General features: G+C 54.3%; 1 protein-coding gene and 1 long non-coding RNA gene across 10 annotated transcripts in view; one reads left to right on the forward strand and one right to left on the reverse strand.

Moving 5' to 3' along the window:
* The window catches only part of USP36 (ubiquitin specific peptidase 36), a 37,942-nt gene extending 35,357 nt beyond the window's left edge, over nt 1-2,585 (forward strand). For all 9 annotated transcript variants that reach the window (XM_073886097.1, XM_073886095.1, XM_073886092.1 and 6 more), the window contains one exon: nt 435-2,585. The gene's annotated coding sequence lies outside the window, so the exon portion shown is untranslated. The remainder of the gene's footprint in view (nt 1-434) is intronic.
* A 5,262-nt stretch (nt 2,586-7,847) lies between these two features.
* Nucleotides 7,848-11,430, reverse strand: part of LOC141371326 (uncharacterized) — a 10,054-nt gene continuing 6,471 nt past the window's right edge. Inside the window, exon 3 of the long non-coding RNA XR_012376207.1 lies at nt 7,848-7,905. This is a non-coding gene — a long non-coding RNA (uncharacterized lncRNA). The remainder of the gene's footprint in view (nt 7,906-11,430) is intronic.

Consider the following 11,430-nt stretch of genomic DNA (forward strand, 5'->3'; position numbering starts at 1 on the left):
GTGTGTGCGTGCGGTGAGGTGCAGGTGCGTGTGGTGTGCGTGCGGTGAGGTGCACGTGCGTGTGGTGTGCGTGCAGTGAGGTGCACGTTAGTGTGTGCGTGCGGTGAGGTGCACGTGCGTGTGGTGTGCGTGCGGCGAGGTGCACATGCGCATGTGGTGTGCGTGCAGTGAGGTGCACGTGCGTGTGGTGTGCATGTGTCTGGTGCGTGCACGTGTGTGTGGGGTGCGTGTGTGTCTAGTGCGTGCAGGTGTGTGTGGTGTGCGTGTGTGTCTGGTGCGTGCAGGTGTGGTGTGCGTGTGTGTAGGGCAGGACTGGGTGTTTTCAGAGCGCCATCTAATGGTGCGTGTCGTCCCATGTGGACGCACACTCCTGGGGTGTTGGTGGGACTCCCAGGGTCTCCATCTCCTCAGGAGCAATGTTGTGTGCCCCACAGCCTCGGGAGACAAGGTGTCCCTTCCTGGGCCCTGTCCGTCGGAACTGAAGAGCGGCCTTGTCGAGGACCCCGCTGCCCCGTTGCTGCCAGGCCCACACCGGCTACAGGAGGAATGCCCACAGGTCTGGGCTTCGTCGCATCGGGACCTCTGGCGTCACTGCCTGCGCCGTGACAAACCCCACAGTGACGTGGAGAGCGGGTGGCAGCACACTGGCCGGGAACCTGGACATCAGTGCGTGTGGTCCGTGGCCGAGAGCAGGGGAAGATGGCGGCCGCAACCCTCCCGGCACATCCTCGAGCGAGCGAGTGCCCCCAGGGTGAGCGTGTGCGCTGGGCTCCTCTCGGGAGCCGTCTGTCCCCCGCTGCTGGCGGCCGGCACTGCTGTCTGGTCCTGCCTTCCCCATTTCCGTGGGGCAGGGACTCTATGCCTTACGTGCCCCCCTGAGAAAGGAAGCCCAGGGCCGCCCCACACCGCACCTCTCCCTTTTCTGGAATTGGGGGGCGGCGCTGCCAGTGCGTCCCTCCCTTACAAGAGACTCTAAACCATCTCTGGAGAGAGAAGGCTCTTTTGGGGCCGGCGGGGGGGGGGCGAGAAACGGTGTGCTGACACATCTGCCTTTCCAGCTGCTGTTGATTCTGAGGTGGCTTTGCCATTCCTTCCCCTGCAGCTGCAGCGACCCACGGGTCTGTCGAGGTGGTGGTCTTGGGGTAGAATCCTTTTATTTTACTACTTAATAGAGACATTCATTTTGACCAGGTCTGTGGCTTCCATTAGCAATATATTTCTTTTTCCTGATATGCAATACTGGCTTTATTTGCTCAATTTTGTGAGTGCTTTTGAATTTAGATGATTGTATGACTCAAGAAGATCACTTTTTTAATCTTGCTCAAGCTGTGCCTGCGAACTTGTAATTTAATAAATACAGGAAACCCTCAGTTAAGGTGACACCTTCCAGAAAAAAGACACATGACTCAGTAGCAGAAGGTATAGAGGTCAATCCAAAAATGACTCCACGGATGTACGTCTCCGCTTCCTCTTCTCCAGAACGCCACACGCGGAGACGGACTGACGTCTGATGTGGACGTCCGGCCTCCACGGCGGTTCTCCGTGGCCTGAGGCCCACCGATGGCCTGGTCAGGCACTCCCTTGCCGCTTGCTCTGGGGCCCCGGGGGGATCGGAAAAAAGTGTTCCATTTCCAGGGCGGGGGTGGGGAGATATGTTAATTTTTTCACATAGGTAGTTCTTTTTGATTTTTCTTCCTGTTCTTACATTTTCTCTTTGAAAAAGGTGGGGAGAATAATGATGCCCATGGCGCGAACTGGGGCTGCCTGTGGTCCCAGCAGGACGTGAGCAGGGCACTGGCTGCATAGACCAGTCTGGGAGCCTTTTGCTCTTTTCTCAGAGGACGGATTTCTCTGTTAACCACACCTTGTTCGAAGACGAGGGTCGTGTCCCCCCTCCCGCCGCCCCCCCCCCCAGCAACCCCTAGTGCCCTGTGGCTTTGTCATCTGCCACCTCGGGAGGGAAGGCAGGTGCCTTTGTGGGCAGGGCATTTTTTTTTCCTCTTCTGGTGTTGACCCTCATTCCTGTATGGCCCTATTTTTCTGTAATGTTCTGCGGTTGAAAAGGGAAGTTGTCTGCAGCACAGAGTTGATCTCTTTTCTTGCTCCCTCTTCAAACCAGGCTCTTCCCTTTTCCACTTACGTAATTATGAAACTTTTCCTGAGGAAAACATGCCCACCGTGTCTTGGGCGGTGCTGAGCCCTGGCCTGACTGTCGGCAGCATTTGTCACTGTTCCATAGGGGCGAGCCCTTCCCTCCCACACCTGGCCATCGGCCAAACTGGGAAGGGAAAGGATGGGCCCAGAAAATCAGTCCAAACTCTAGGGGACATGTAAATATATAAAAATATATAAATAACAAAAGCTTTTATAAGAGCAGTCACTTGGTTGACTTAGAACGTGGGTTTAATTTAACTTTGTATCGGGGGGGGTCGCCTCTCCCGGTGGCCCCGTGTGGCCTCCTTCACCTGCCTTTTCCTGGTGGGCCTATAGTCCAACCATGTCCCTGTGCGCTGTGCCTCCGCTCCACGGGCTGAGGCGCCCCCGATGTTGCCAAGATCCTGGTGCAATAAAACAGGTTTTTGTGAGCCCTGCCTGTGTCTTTGTGTTTTTCCCTTTGATTTTTAGGAGTTAGCATCCCAGCGCCCAGTTCAGATGAAGGGTTCCCTGTGGTGCACTTCCGGGTAACTTGTCAGTATGTGGGAAGGTCTGGAGCAAGTCTTCCTTAAGGATAAAGAGAAATAAAGAGATTTATTTAAATGTGTTAATAAATACATTCATTTGAATTTAAGAAGACAGAGGAACCCTTTGAAGTGGCCCACTGAGCTTGGTGGGTGATTCGCAATGAGTACTGTGTTGAGGAAACTTGGAAACCGTGTTCCACTGAGGTTTGCTGTTTGAGTTTTTTTACTGAATAACATTGGGATTTCTACAGGGGAAGTGAGAGGGAAATGATAGGTGTTACTAAACTGTGAGTTTTCCTCATAGTGGGCAAGAACAACACAGGCCTCCAGTTTGAGACCCGCCCAGCTCGGAGGCGCACCGCCGGGAGCGGGTGTGGCCGCACGCTGGAGCGCGTGGTGAGCACGACCACGACGTGGGGCCCACACGGGAACTTAATTCGAGCTCCGGGGGAACGTTCCGGTCTGGTCAGGCCGGGCCATCTGTGAGCGGGAGGGTCAGGGTATGGCTGATAACACGTCCTCCAAGTTGGGTGAGGCCAGCAGGGGCAGCAGGTCCCTGCAGGGATGCCTGTGACGGGGAGGTTCCGTTCGGCCAGAGCAGCACCCTTAAGTGGGAGATGGAAGGGAAAGCAGCCCTGGGCAGTGGCAGCTTTCCAGTGGGTGGCTTCTGTTCCAAATACTCCACAGACACCACTAGGCAGGCCCGCCCCCTGAGTCCCACTGCGCCTTCCCTCTTCCCTTCAGTGTCTCTGAGCTCCCACCCAGTCGTGCCCCTCAAACCTGGGGACTCTGCCCCGTCACCGTGGGCGCTTGGCCAGAGCAAAGTAGGAACAGGTGAGGAGAGGCCACACCTGGACCCAAACAAATAGGGTGCCCGGTGGGGTGGGAGAGTTTGGGGTGGCAGGCCAAGCTCGTGTCCACAGTGTCCGAATCGGGCTGGGCAGCGGTAGGTTGGGGACCCCCTTCAGCCCCGAGGCACAGTGGTCATGCAGGCAGGACCACGGCCTTCCGGTTACTTTTCCAGACTTTTCCACTCAGTTGTGGTGCTGGGTACAAGTAAGGAAGAACAAGGCTACGTTTCTCAGGCAGCCTGTGGTCTCCAGGCCGGGACTGGATGCTCCGGGTGGGGACCACGATGAGGGTGTGGTGAGCCCTGCCTCCAGTGGCACCAGCCAGGCAAAGGCAAAGCACAGGGCATGTTCTGGTTGATAATTTCAGCGTGAACCGCAGTTTGCCGGCCTCTGTACGTCGAGAGTCCCTGCGGGCTCCTGCATGATTTCTAGCAACGGTTGACGAGGTCTGATTTGGCTTTAGACTCTGGAGGCTGATGGCAGTGCGTGAAGGCCCAGGAGGCCGAGGAGGAGGGAGAAGACTGGTGAGGATGTGACCGGCCCACAAACCGGCAAACCACTGGTCCGGCCCGGAGCTGGCGTCGGCAGAGCCGTTGGGAGGTGGCGTCACCTGGGTATTCGGAGACGGAATCAAGAGGAGAGGTAACAAGTGGAAGGTCCAGAGTGGGGTAGGACAGCTCCTGGCTTGGGTGGGCAGGTGGGTGACAGACCCTCACCCCCGACCCCCGGCCATGCAGCCAGGCCTGGGGAACGCGCATGTTACTGGAGCGGGAACGGAGAGAGAATCACAGGTGTGAGTTGTAGGAGAGCCGTAAACTTGGAGTCTGGGGATTCAGAAAAGTCCCGGTGTTTGCCCCCCGGCCCCGGGAACCAGCTGGGATCGTTGTGGCAGCCAGCGTGCCCTCCAGCCCAGAGAAGGGCCAGAGCACTAATCCCTGCCTTGAGTCTTGGTAGCTCGCACAGCCTCGGTATAGACGGGGCATGGCTGGACGAGCTCTGGGCGGCCCTTGGCAGCTGCTCAGCAGTGTGGTTTTACCCCAGCGCCCCCCTTCAACCACCCTCGTGCCCGGGGGCCCTGCTGCACTGTCCTTGAAGACCCTGCGGGTCGTGCGTCCTGCTCCTCCCTGACCTGTGTCTGGACCAGCTAGCTTCCCGTCTTCGTTCGCTCTGCTTGCCCTTGGGGTTGGTGCCTCTCCCAGTCGCTTCAGTGGTCATTCCAAACACGCTGGCTCTCCTCCTTCCTGAGTGCACTCACTCTTGGCAAATGGTTTCTAATCCCACTACAGGAATCCCCTCCCACTCCAAAATAAAACAAAGCGCGAGGAACCACCTTCTCTCCATCCCCATCTGCTCCTTTCTCCCCCTAACCTGATGCTTCCAGCACTCGTGGAGCAGCAGAATCAGCTGGACGAGTTATTTAGGGCTAATATGAATGAAATTGGAATCTGGGGGAGAGGCTCGGGCATCGGCATTTAAAACCTTTCCACGTGATTCTGGGCAGCCCGTGTGGGGAAGTGCTATTCTGGTCCCGTGAGCATCATAATGTCCTGGGGGTCGTTCCAACACCCATGTCTCTGGGCCCCATCCCCGCCCAGTCTGATTCAGCAGGGGGCTGGGGCCTGAGAGTGCATCTCTCATGTTCCCCGGGGCGGCTGGTTCTGATCTAATGGTTTTCGTATGGAGCGGTCAGCAGGAGTGAGAGTCTAGGAAGGCAGGCAGAGGTGTAGACGGAAGACTTACCCTCAACCTCATGGGGACTGCCGCAGACTGCAGAACCCCCTCGGCAGGGCTGGCACCCCACCCGCGCTCTTGAGGCCAGCTTCTCCTACCCCTCTGGGGATCTGTCTGCCGCCTTCTCTCATGACAATGTGCACATGTCTGCCATCCTATAAAAGCCCCTTGTCTCTGTGCCCCCCGCCCCCAGCCACTGTCTCCCTCAGCCAAGCCCGAGCTTGCTCTCTGCTCCTTTCTCGTGGTCAACTCCACCAATATCCGTCAACTCCGATCAATACATCTCACTGCCTGAGCACTGTAATCTGCTGAACTGCTTTGCCTGGGTATCCTACTGGCAAGTTCTTGGCTCACCATTTATTTGAGTCCTCTTAGTGTGTCCCGCCATGGCTGGGGGCCCACTGCCTACCCCGTTGCCAAAGCCAGAAACGTGGCCACCACCCTGGCCACCTCCCTCCCATCACCCCCCACCCCCACGCCAGCAACAAGAGTCTCCTCTCCCCAACCTCCTGACCCCACCGCCGCCTGGCTTTCTGTTTGAGTCGTCACCACTTTGTCCTGGCCCCCCATAATCAAAGACCAGCTCGACCTCCAGCGGACCTGCTTCCTGCTCTGCTCTCCTGGGCGCAGGACAATCTTTCAGGACCGGAAACTCTAGGCAATCACTCCCCACAAAGGTTTCCCACCCCTGTCAGTTAACAGGCTCCCATATGTAGTCCTGTAGACCGCACCTGCCCGAAGGGCCTCTGGGCAGCAGAAAGCATTCGGGAGCCCAGGAAATGGACCTCTGCTTGGGGCCCCAGGTCGGGCGTGCTTACTCTGAATGCAGTCTCCTCCTGGCTTTCCTCGAGGATCAGCTGCTGTGTGTGGTTCCTGCTTTAAAGACTCAAAGAGGAGTCAGTCTGGGTCAGACTCACTCGTGGCTCACTGTCACAGAAGTGCTGTCCCTCAGGCAGGTCCCAGGTATGTAGGTGGCCCCTGGCCGTTGCGGGGCCAGATTTTAACTGACAGGTGTATAGGGAATTCAGGTGTATAGGGAATAATTTAAATGGGTGACTTTTTCCCAGCTGTGTTGTTAAATGTGGAATGCATCCACCTTCATCTGCCCCTGCTAACAGCTGGGATGGCTAAAATGTGCTCTTTTGCTCTTACGGTCTTAGAAGTGATCTGGGTTGAATGCACTTTTTCCTCCCCTTTCACATGTGTGCCTCTGTGTCCTGTCTCACGTGGCTGCCGTTAGGTGCTTCCGGTCGGCGGGAAGTGGCGGTCACTGTCTCCAGCAGGGCCCAGGAAATCCTTGTCAGGTGAGTGCCCTGGAAAAGTCACTTGAGGAAGTGCCCTTGATGACTGTGGCCTCCACTGGGCAAGCGGGCAGCCCATCCTCCATGGCCGTCACTGGCTTGACATGCTGCATGCCCCACTTCTTGGCCACGTGGCCCTTCCCTGAGCCCAAGCCCCAGTCCAAGTCCCCTTTGTGTCACAAGTGAAATCATTCGGGCAGAGTCTGGTGGGAACAGGAGCAGCAGCCCCCCATTTGAAGTGGGAGCTTGAATCGCGTGGCCTGTGGCCAGCTCTCTTTTGGGCGGCACGGGAGGCGTTAGTGACAGCTGGATACAATCCAGTTCCATTACACACAGATTTTAAGTGCCATTCACCCAGAAGAAATTGCAAGCTTTAGCAAAATAAAATGTGGGGGTTTTCAAAGCAAGACAATGCCCCAGTCTCGGCCTGCGTGAGCGATCTGTTTCATGGTCCCTCCCGTGTGTGGGGCACCCTTTCTCCCCCTGTGCACCGCCTCCCCCAAGAGCAGACCTGGGGAGCCGGGCAAGGCTCCGGGGCTGGCCGCTTGGCTCTCCGCCTTGTGTCTGTCGAGGACGCCAGATCGATGCCGGTCTCAACACGGTTCTGCCCGCTCACTGTTGGTTGCTTTTTTTTTTTTTTTTTTTTTTAAGATTTTATTCATCCGTTTGAGAGAGAGCGAGAGCAAGAGCACGAGCAGGGGGAGCTGCAGACGGAGAGGGAGAACACATTGTTTTTGAAGAAGTTTGAAAAACCACAGTATAAATACAAGAAAAAAAATTTTTTTGCTTAAAAACCTTCCTTCATAATTCTAATTTTTTAAAAGGGATTTTATTTATTTATTTGATAGAGACACAGCGAGAGAGGGAACACAAGCAGGGGGAGTGGGAGAGGGAGAAGCAGGCTTCCCGCGGAGCAGGGAGCCCGACGCGGGGCTCGATCCCAGGACCCTGGGACCACGACTTGAGCCGAAGGCAGATGCTTAACGACGCCCCAGGCGCCCCCATAATTCTAATTTTTGAGATTATTGTGTTAAGGCAGGGATGGTGGGAGAGAAGCACCAATTTTAAAAAGTTGTTAGTGGACCAACGGCTGAGGATGAGAGACCACAGGGAAATGGCATATCCAAGTTTTTCGGGAGAAACAGCGACGTGGGGAGGTGGGCTGGGTTAGAACCGGCAGACTGGAGGGGGTCCCAGATCGTCCACGGGGGACCGTTGCTCCCGGCTCTCCCTGCCTTCAGCTCTGTCCTCTCCAGGGGCTGAAGACACAGGTAGCCATCGAAGCCGGACACGGTGGCTCCCACCATGCACTGCAACCTCTGTGAGCCTCAGTTTCCAAATCTGTGGTACAGGGATGACATCTAAGCGATCCCTCTGAGTCACGAATGTCATCTAATGGAGTGTTTCTGACCATGACTCCAAGTCAGAAGTACCTGTTACATCCTTGCCTACGTTCACCCACAACCAAAAAAAACCCACTATCCTTGTTACATGTGATAGACGCTGATTTTTAAAAATTGTATTCTATCTTCATCTAATAAGGACTGGATTCTCAGGCATTGGAAGTCAGGACCTGTAATTGAACCAGGTAAGGTAAAGGAACTTGTCAACAGTCAAGTACTATGCTAATCGCAGTAATTAGCATTCACAGCAGTACCCCTCACTACCCTAAGGTGCTAGGTTTGGGAGTTCAGATAACAGTTTTGGTGTTGATAGTGAGAATCAACCTGTCATCCGAATGGCTTTTCTTCCTGAGCTTTGGTCACTGAGCAAGAGTTCAGGTGGCAAGGGACACCGGTTAGGGGAAGAAAGCCAGCTGGAAAATGCCTTGAATCTCCTGGTGACTCTGGCCTAGATCATGGTAGGGGAACAACCAGGAGGGGGCAGATGGCAGGGAGAGTCTCAGCACTGCACTAGGGTGAAGGGAGATCACCCGGTCAAAGCCAGTTGACTCTGAAAGCATCGAAGTCCAGGCCAACACAAACGAAATGCAGCCAGATCACTGCACACACGCACACACACACACACACACATACACACACACACACACAGGACATGAACACGCTGGGGCCAAAATATGACCCCCTGCTGTAATGTCCCCTATGAAACTAGACCATCTGGTGAAATCAGTGGAGATTAAGCTCATAAATCCACTAGAACCATCCTTTGAGGAGAAAGATAGCAATTTATACAAGAGAAGCGTCTCATTTCTGGAATTATTTGAAAGAAGCACATGGGGGATGTGCCTAAGGAAATAGAGACCATCTTCTTAGACTTTAGGGAGACACCGAAGGCTGGGTTGGTCAGTTTGTGAAATTAAGAGGAATGTTTGTGAATGAGCAATTTTCTTAGAAGAGTGGGCCAGAGCCGTACCCCCAACAGGATGTAAAGATTAGGGTTCTTGAGGCTGATGTGTTGAAATCCATCTTGTCCAACAGAAATTCCCTTTAGCTGTGTAGAAGTTGAGTGGAAGACCAGGGCAGATCTAACACTTCAGAGATCAGTTCTGGGCGGAAGCCTGGATTTTACGGGCATTTTACGGGCAGAGGCTGCCTTTTGTGTGCAGGAAAAGGTCCAGAGGGTTGAGCTCTTCGCCCAGGTCACAAGGCTAATCAGAAGCAAATCCGAAATAAAAGCACAGAGTTTCCTCATTGATTCGTTTTTCAAGAGGAAATTACTTTTCTTTGTTGCCTAGAACAATTGAGAAGTCCTGGGAGGCATACTTTAGGGTTGGCCAGTAATGAAACAGGCTGCCGAGAGGGGTCACACCTCCCCCTGATGGAGATATTCCAAGAGAGGCCCTGTCAGCTTTTAGGGACTTTGCCAAGGCCTGAGCTGAGCTCTCCTCCAGCAGCCCCAGGTCCAGCCCGCTGTGGTCGGTGTCTCGGGGTCTGCTCACCGTGAGGGACTTGGACCAGGCTGTGAGATGAATGATCCTGAAGTCCTTTCAACTGAGGCTCTTGTAATTTTTTTTTTAAAGATTTTACTCATTTATTTGACACACAGAGAGAGAGCACAAGCAGGGGGAGCAGCAGGCAGAGGGAGAGGGAGAAGCAGGCTCTCCGCCTAGCAGGGAGCTCGATGCGGGGCTCGATCCCAGGACCCAGGGATCATGACCCGAGCCGAAGGCAGCCGCTTAACTGACTGAGCCACCCAGGCGCCCCAGGCTCTTGTAATTTTTTTATAAATATTTTAAAGAAGATTTTATTTCTAAAAAAATAAAAATAAAATAAAGATTTTATTTATTTATTTGAGAGAGAGAGCATGAGCAGGGTGAAGGGCAGAGGGGGAAGCGGACTCCCTGCTGAGCCTGACGTTGGACTGGATCCCAGGCGCCCGGGACCATGCCCCGAGCCGAAGGCAGACGCTTCGCCGACTGAGCCCCCAGGCGCCCGGAGGCTCTCGTAATTTTTATGGCGAGCACCGAAGCAGGAAAGAGCTTGTGCGTCTGGAGTGGCTAGAAAAGTGGCATTTTTCTTTCTTTTTCTAAATCAACAACAAAAATACATTCACATGTTTTAAAACAACCAGACAGCACAGAAAGCCCGTGACAAAGTAAATACGGAATGAAAAGTGGGTCTCAAACCTCCCTTTCTCCCAGTTTATCCCCACCAAGTTTTTCTGCGTATCCTTCCAGAAAAATTGTTTTCCACAAAGCAACACATCTACACAGCATCTGTTTCTATCAGTGAGTGTTTTAAAGTGGACAAGTACAAGGTAGTGCACTGGGGATTAAAAGATGCTAAAACTGTCCATAAAAGTTGTGAGCTATCGTTGTGGACAAACTGGCACACTCAGGAAGGAACGCTTCCAGCAGGGAAGTCAGCCAAGACAGCACTGGACTGGGGACAGAAAGGCCCACAGGACGAGTCCTTCACCTTCACCTCCTTTTGTGACCGATCTCAAGCTGCAGAGTCTGTGGATCTCCACGGAATTCCTGAGGTCGCGCCCTGTGTACGGGTGGGGAGTCACGAGTCATTGGAAGGGGAGCTTGTGGGCTCTGGGGCTCTCATCCTGCATCACTGGGATTTTCCTTTTTGTCACAGAGAAAACAGCCTCCAGATTTCTTAGTGTCTCACTTGATCCCTTGTATTTTTTTTTTTTTTTGCTCTCTTTTGAGCAATTACTTTAAAAGGCCAGGTAGGAACGCAGTTCCGTGGGTGGAGTTTAGCATGGTAACACTGGGAGAGTCCGGGAGAGGGCGCACTGCCCGGTCCTGCCTCAGCTCTCTGTGTGGCCCCGGCCCCTGGACCTCCTTAGGCTTCAGCTTCTTCGTCTGAGAGCTCTCAGGACAGGCTGTCCTGCAAGGGTCTTTCCAGTTCGTCGTCCCTGTGCCCCCTCACTGGCTGATGCAAGCAGGTAGCTGTTAAGGAGTGCAGCACCTGGATAGCAGAGGCCTCCGATCTCCAGGTGCAGAGCTGCTGCCCTAGCTCGGGAAAGGGAGCTCGCTGCACCAGTGGCAGGGGGACTGGTAAGCCCATAGCGCAGGCAAATAAAACATGCAGAGAACAGTCTAGAAACGTGTGGATTCAGGGATGATGAATCAGGGCCACGAAAATCCTGAAATGCTGGGAGATGAGCTGCCTCCCTTTGAAACTTGATCCAAGAAAATTCAGGGGACTCATAAAGGGATGTATAAAAGCAGTGAAGTCAAGACACTTATGGGGCTGAGGTTTAGATTACAGAAGTAAATGAATTCAAATGCTCTGAGGCCTCTGGCCAAGGACAGCGCCCTCCCTGGGGAGCTGGGGCCGACATGACCTTCGAGGCTGACGTCAGCGAGGACCACCCTGCCCTTCAGTGGCCAGACGCGACCTTGGGCCTGTGGGAGGCCTCCTGCCGGTTGGCCCGCCGCGCTGCCCTTGC

The sequence above is a fragment of the Callorhinus ursinus genome, unplaced genomic scaffold, assembly GCF_003265705.2.
Source record: "Callorhinus ursinus isolate GAN/ISIS: 27379988/994484 unplaced genomic scaffold, GSC_fseal_2.0 scaffold68, whole genome shotgun sequence".
In the NCBI taxonomy this organism is placed as follows: Eukaryota; Metazoa; Chordata; class Mammalia; order Carnivora; family Otariidae; genus Callorhinus; species Callorhinus ursinus.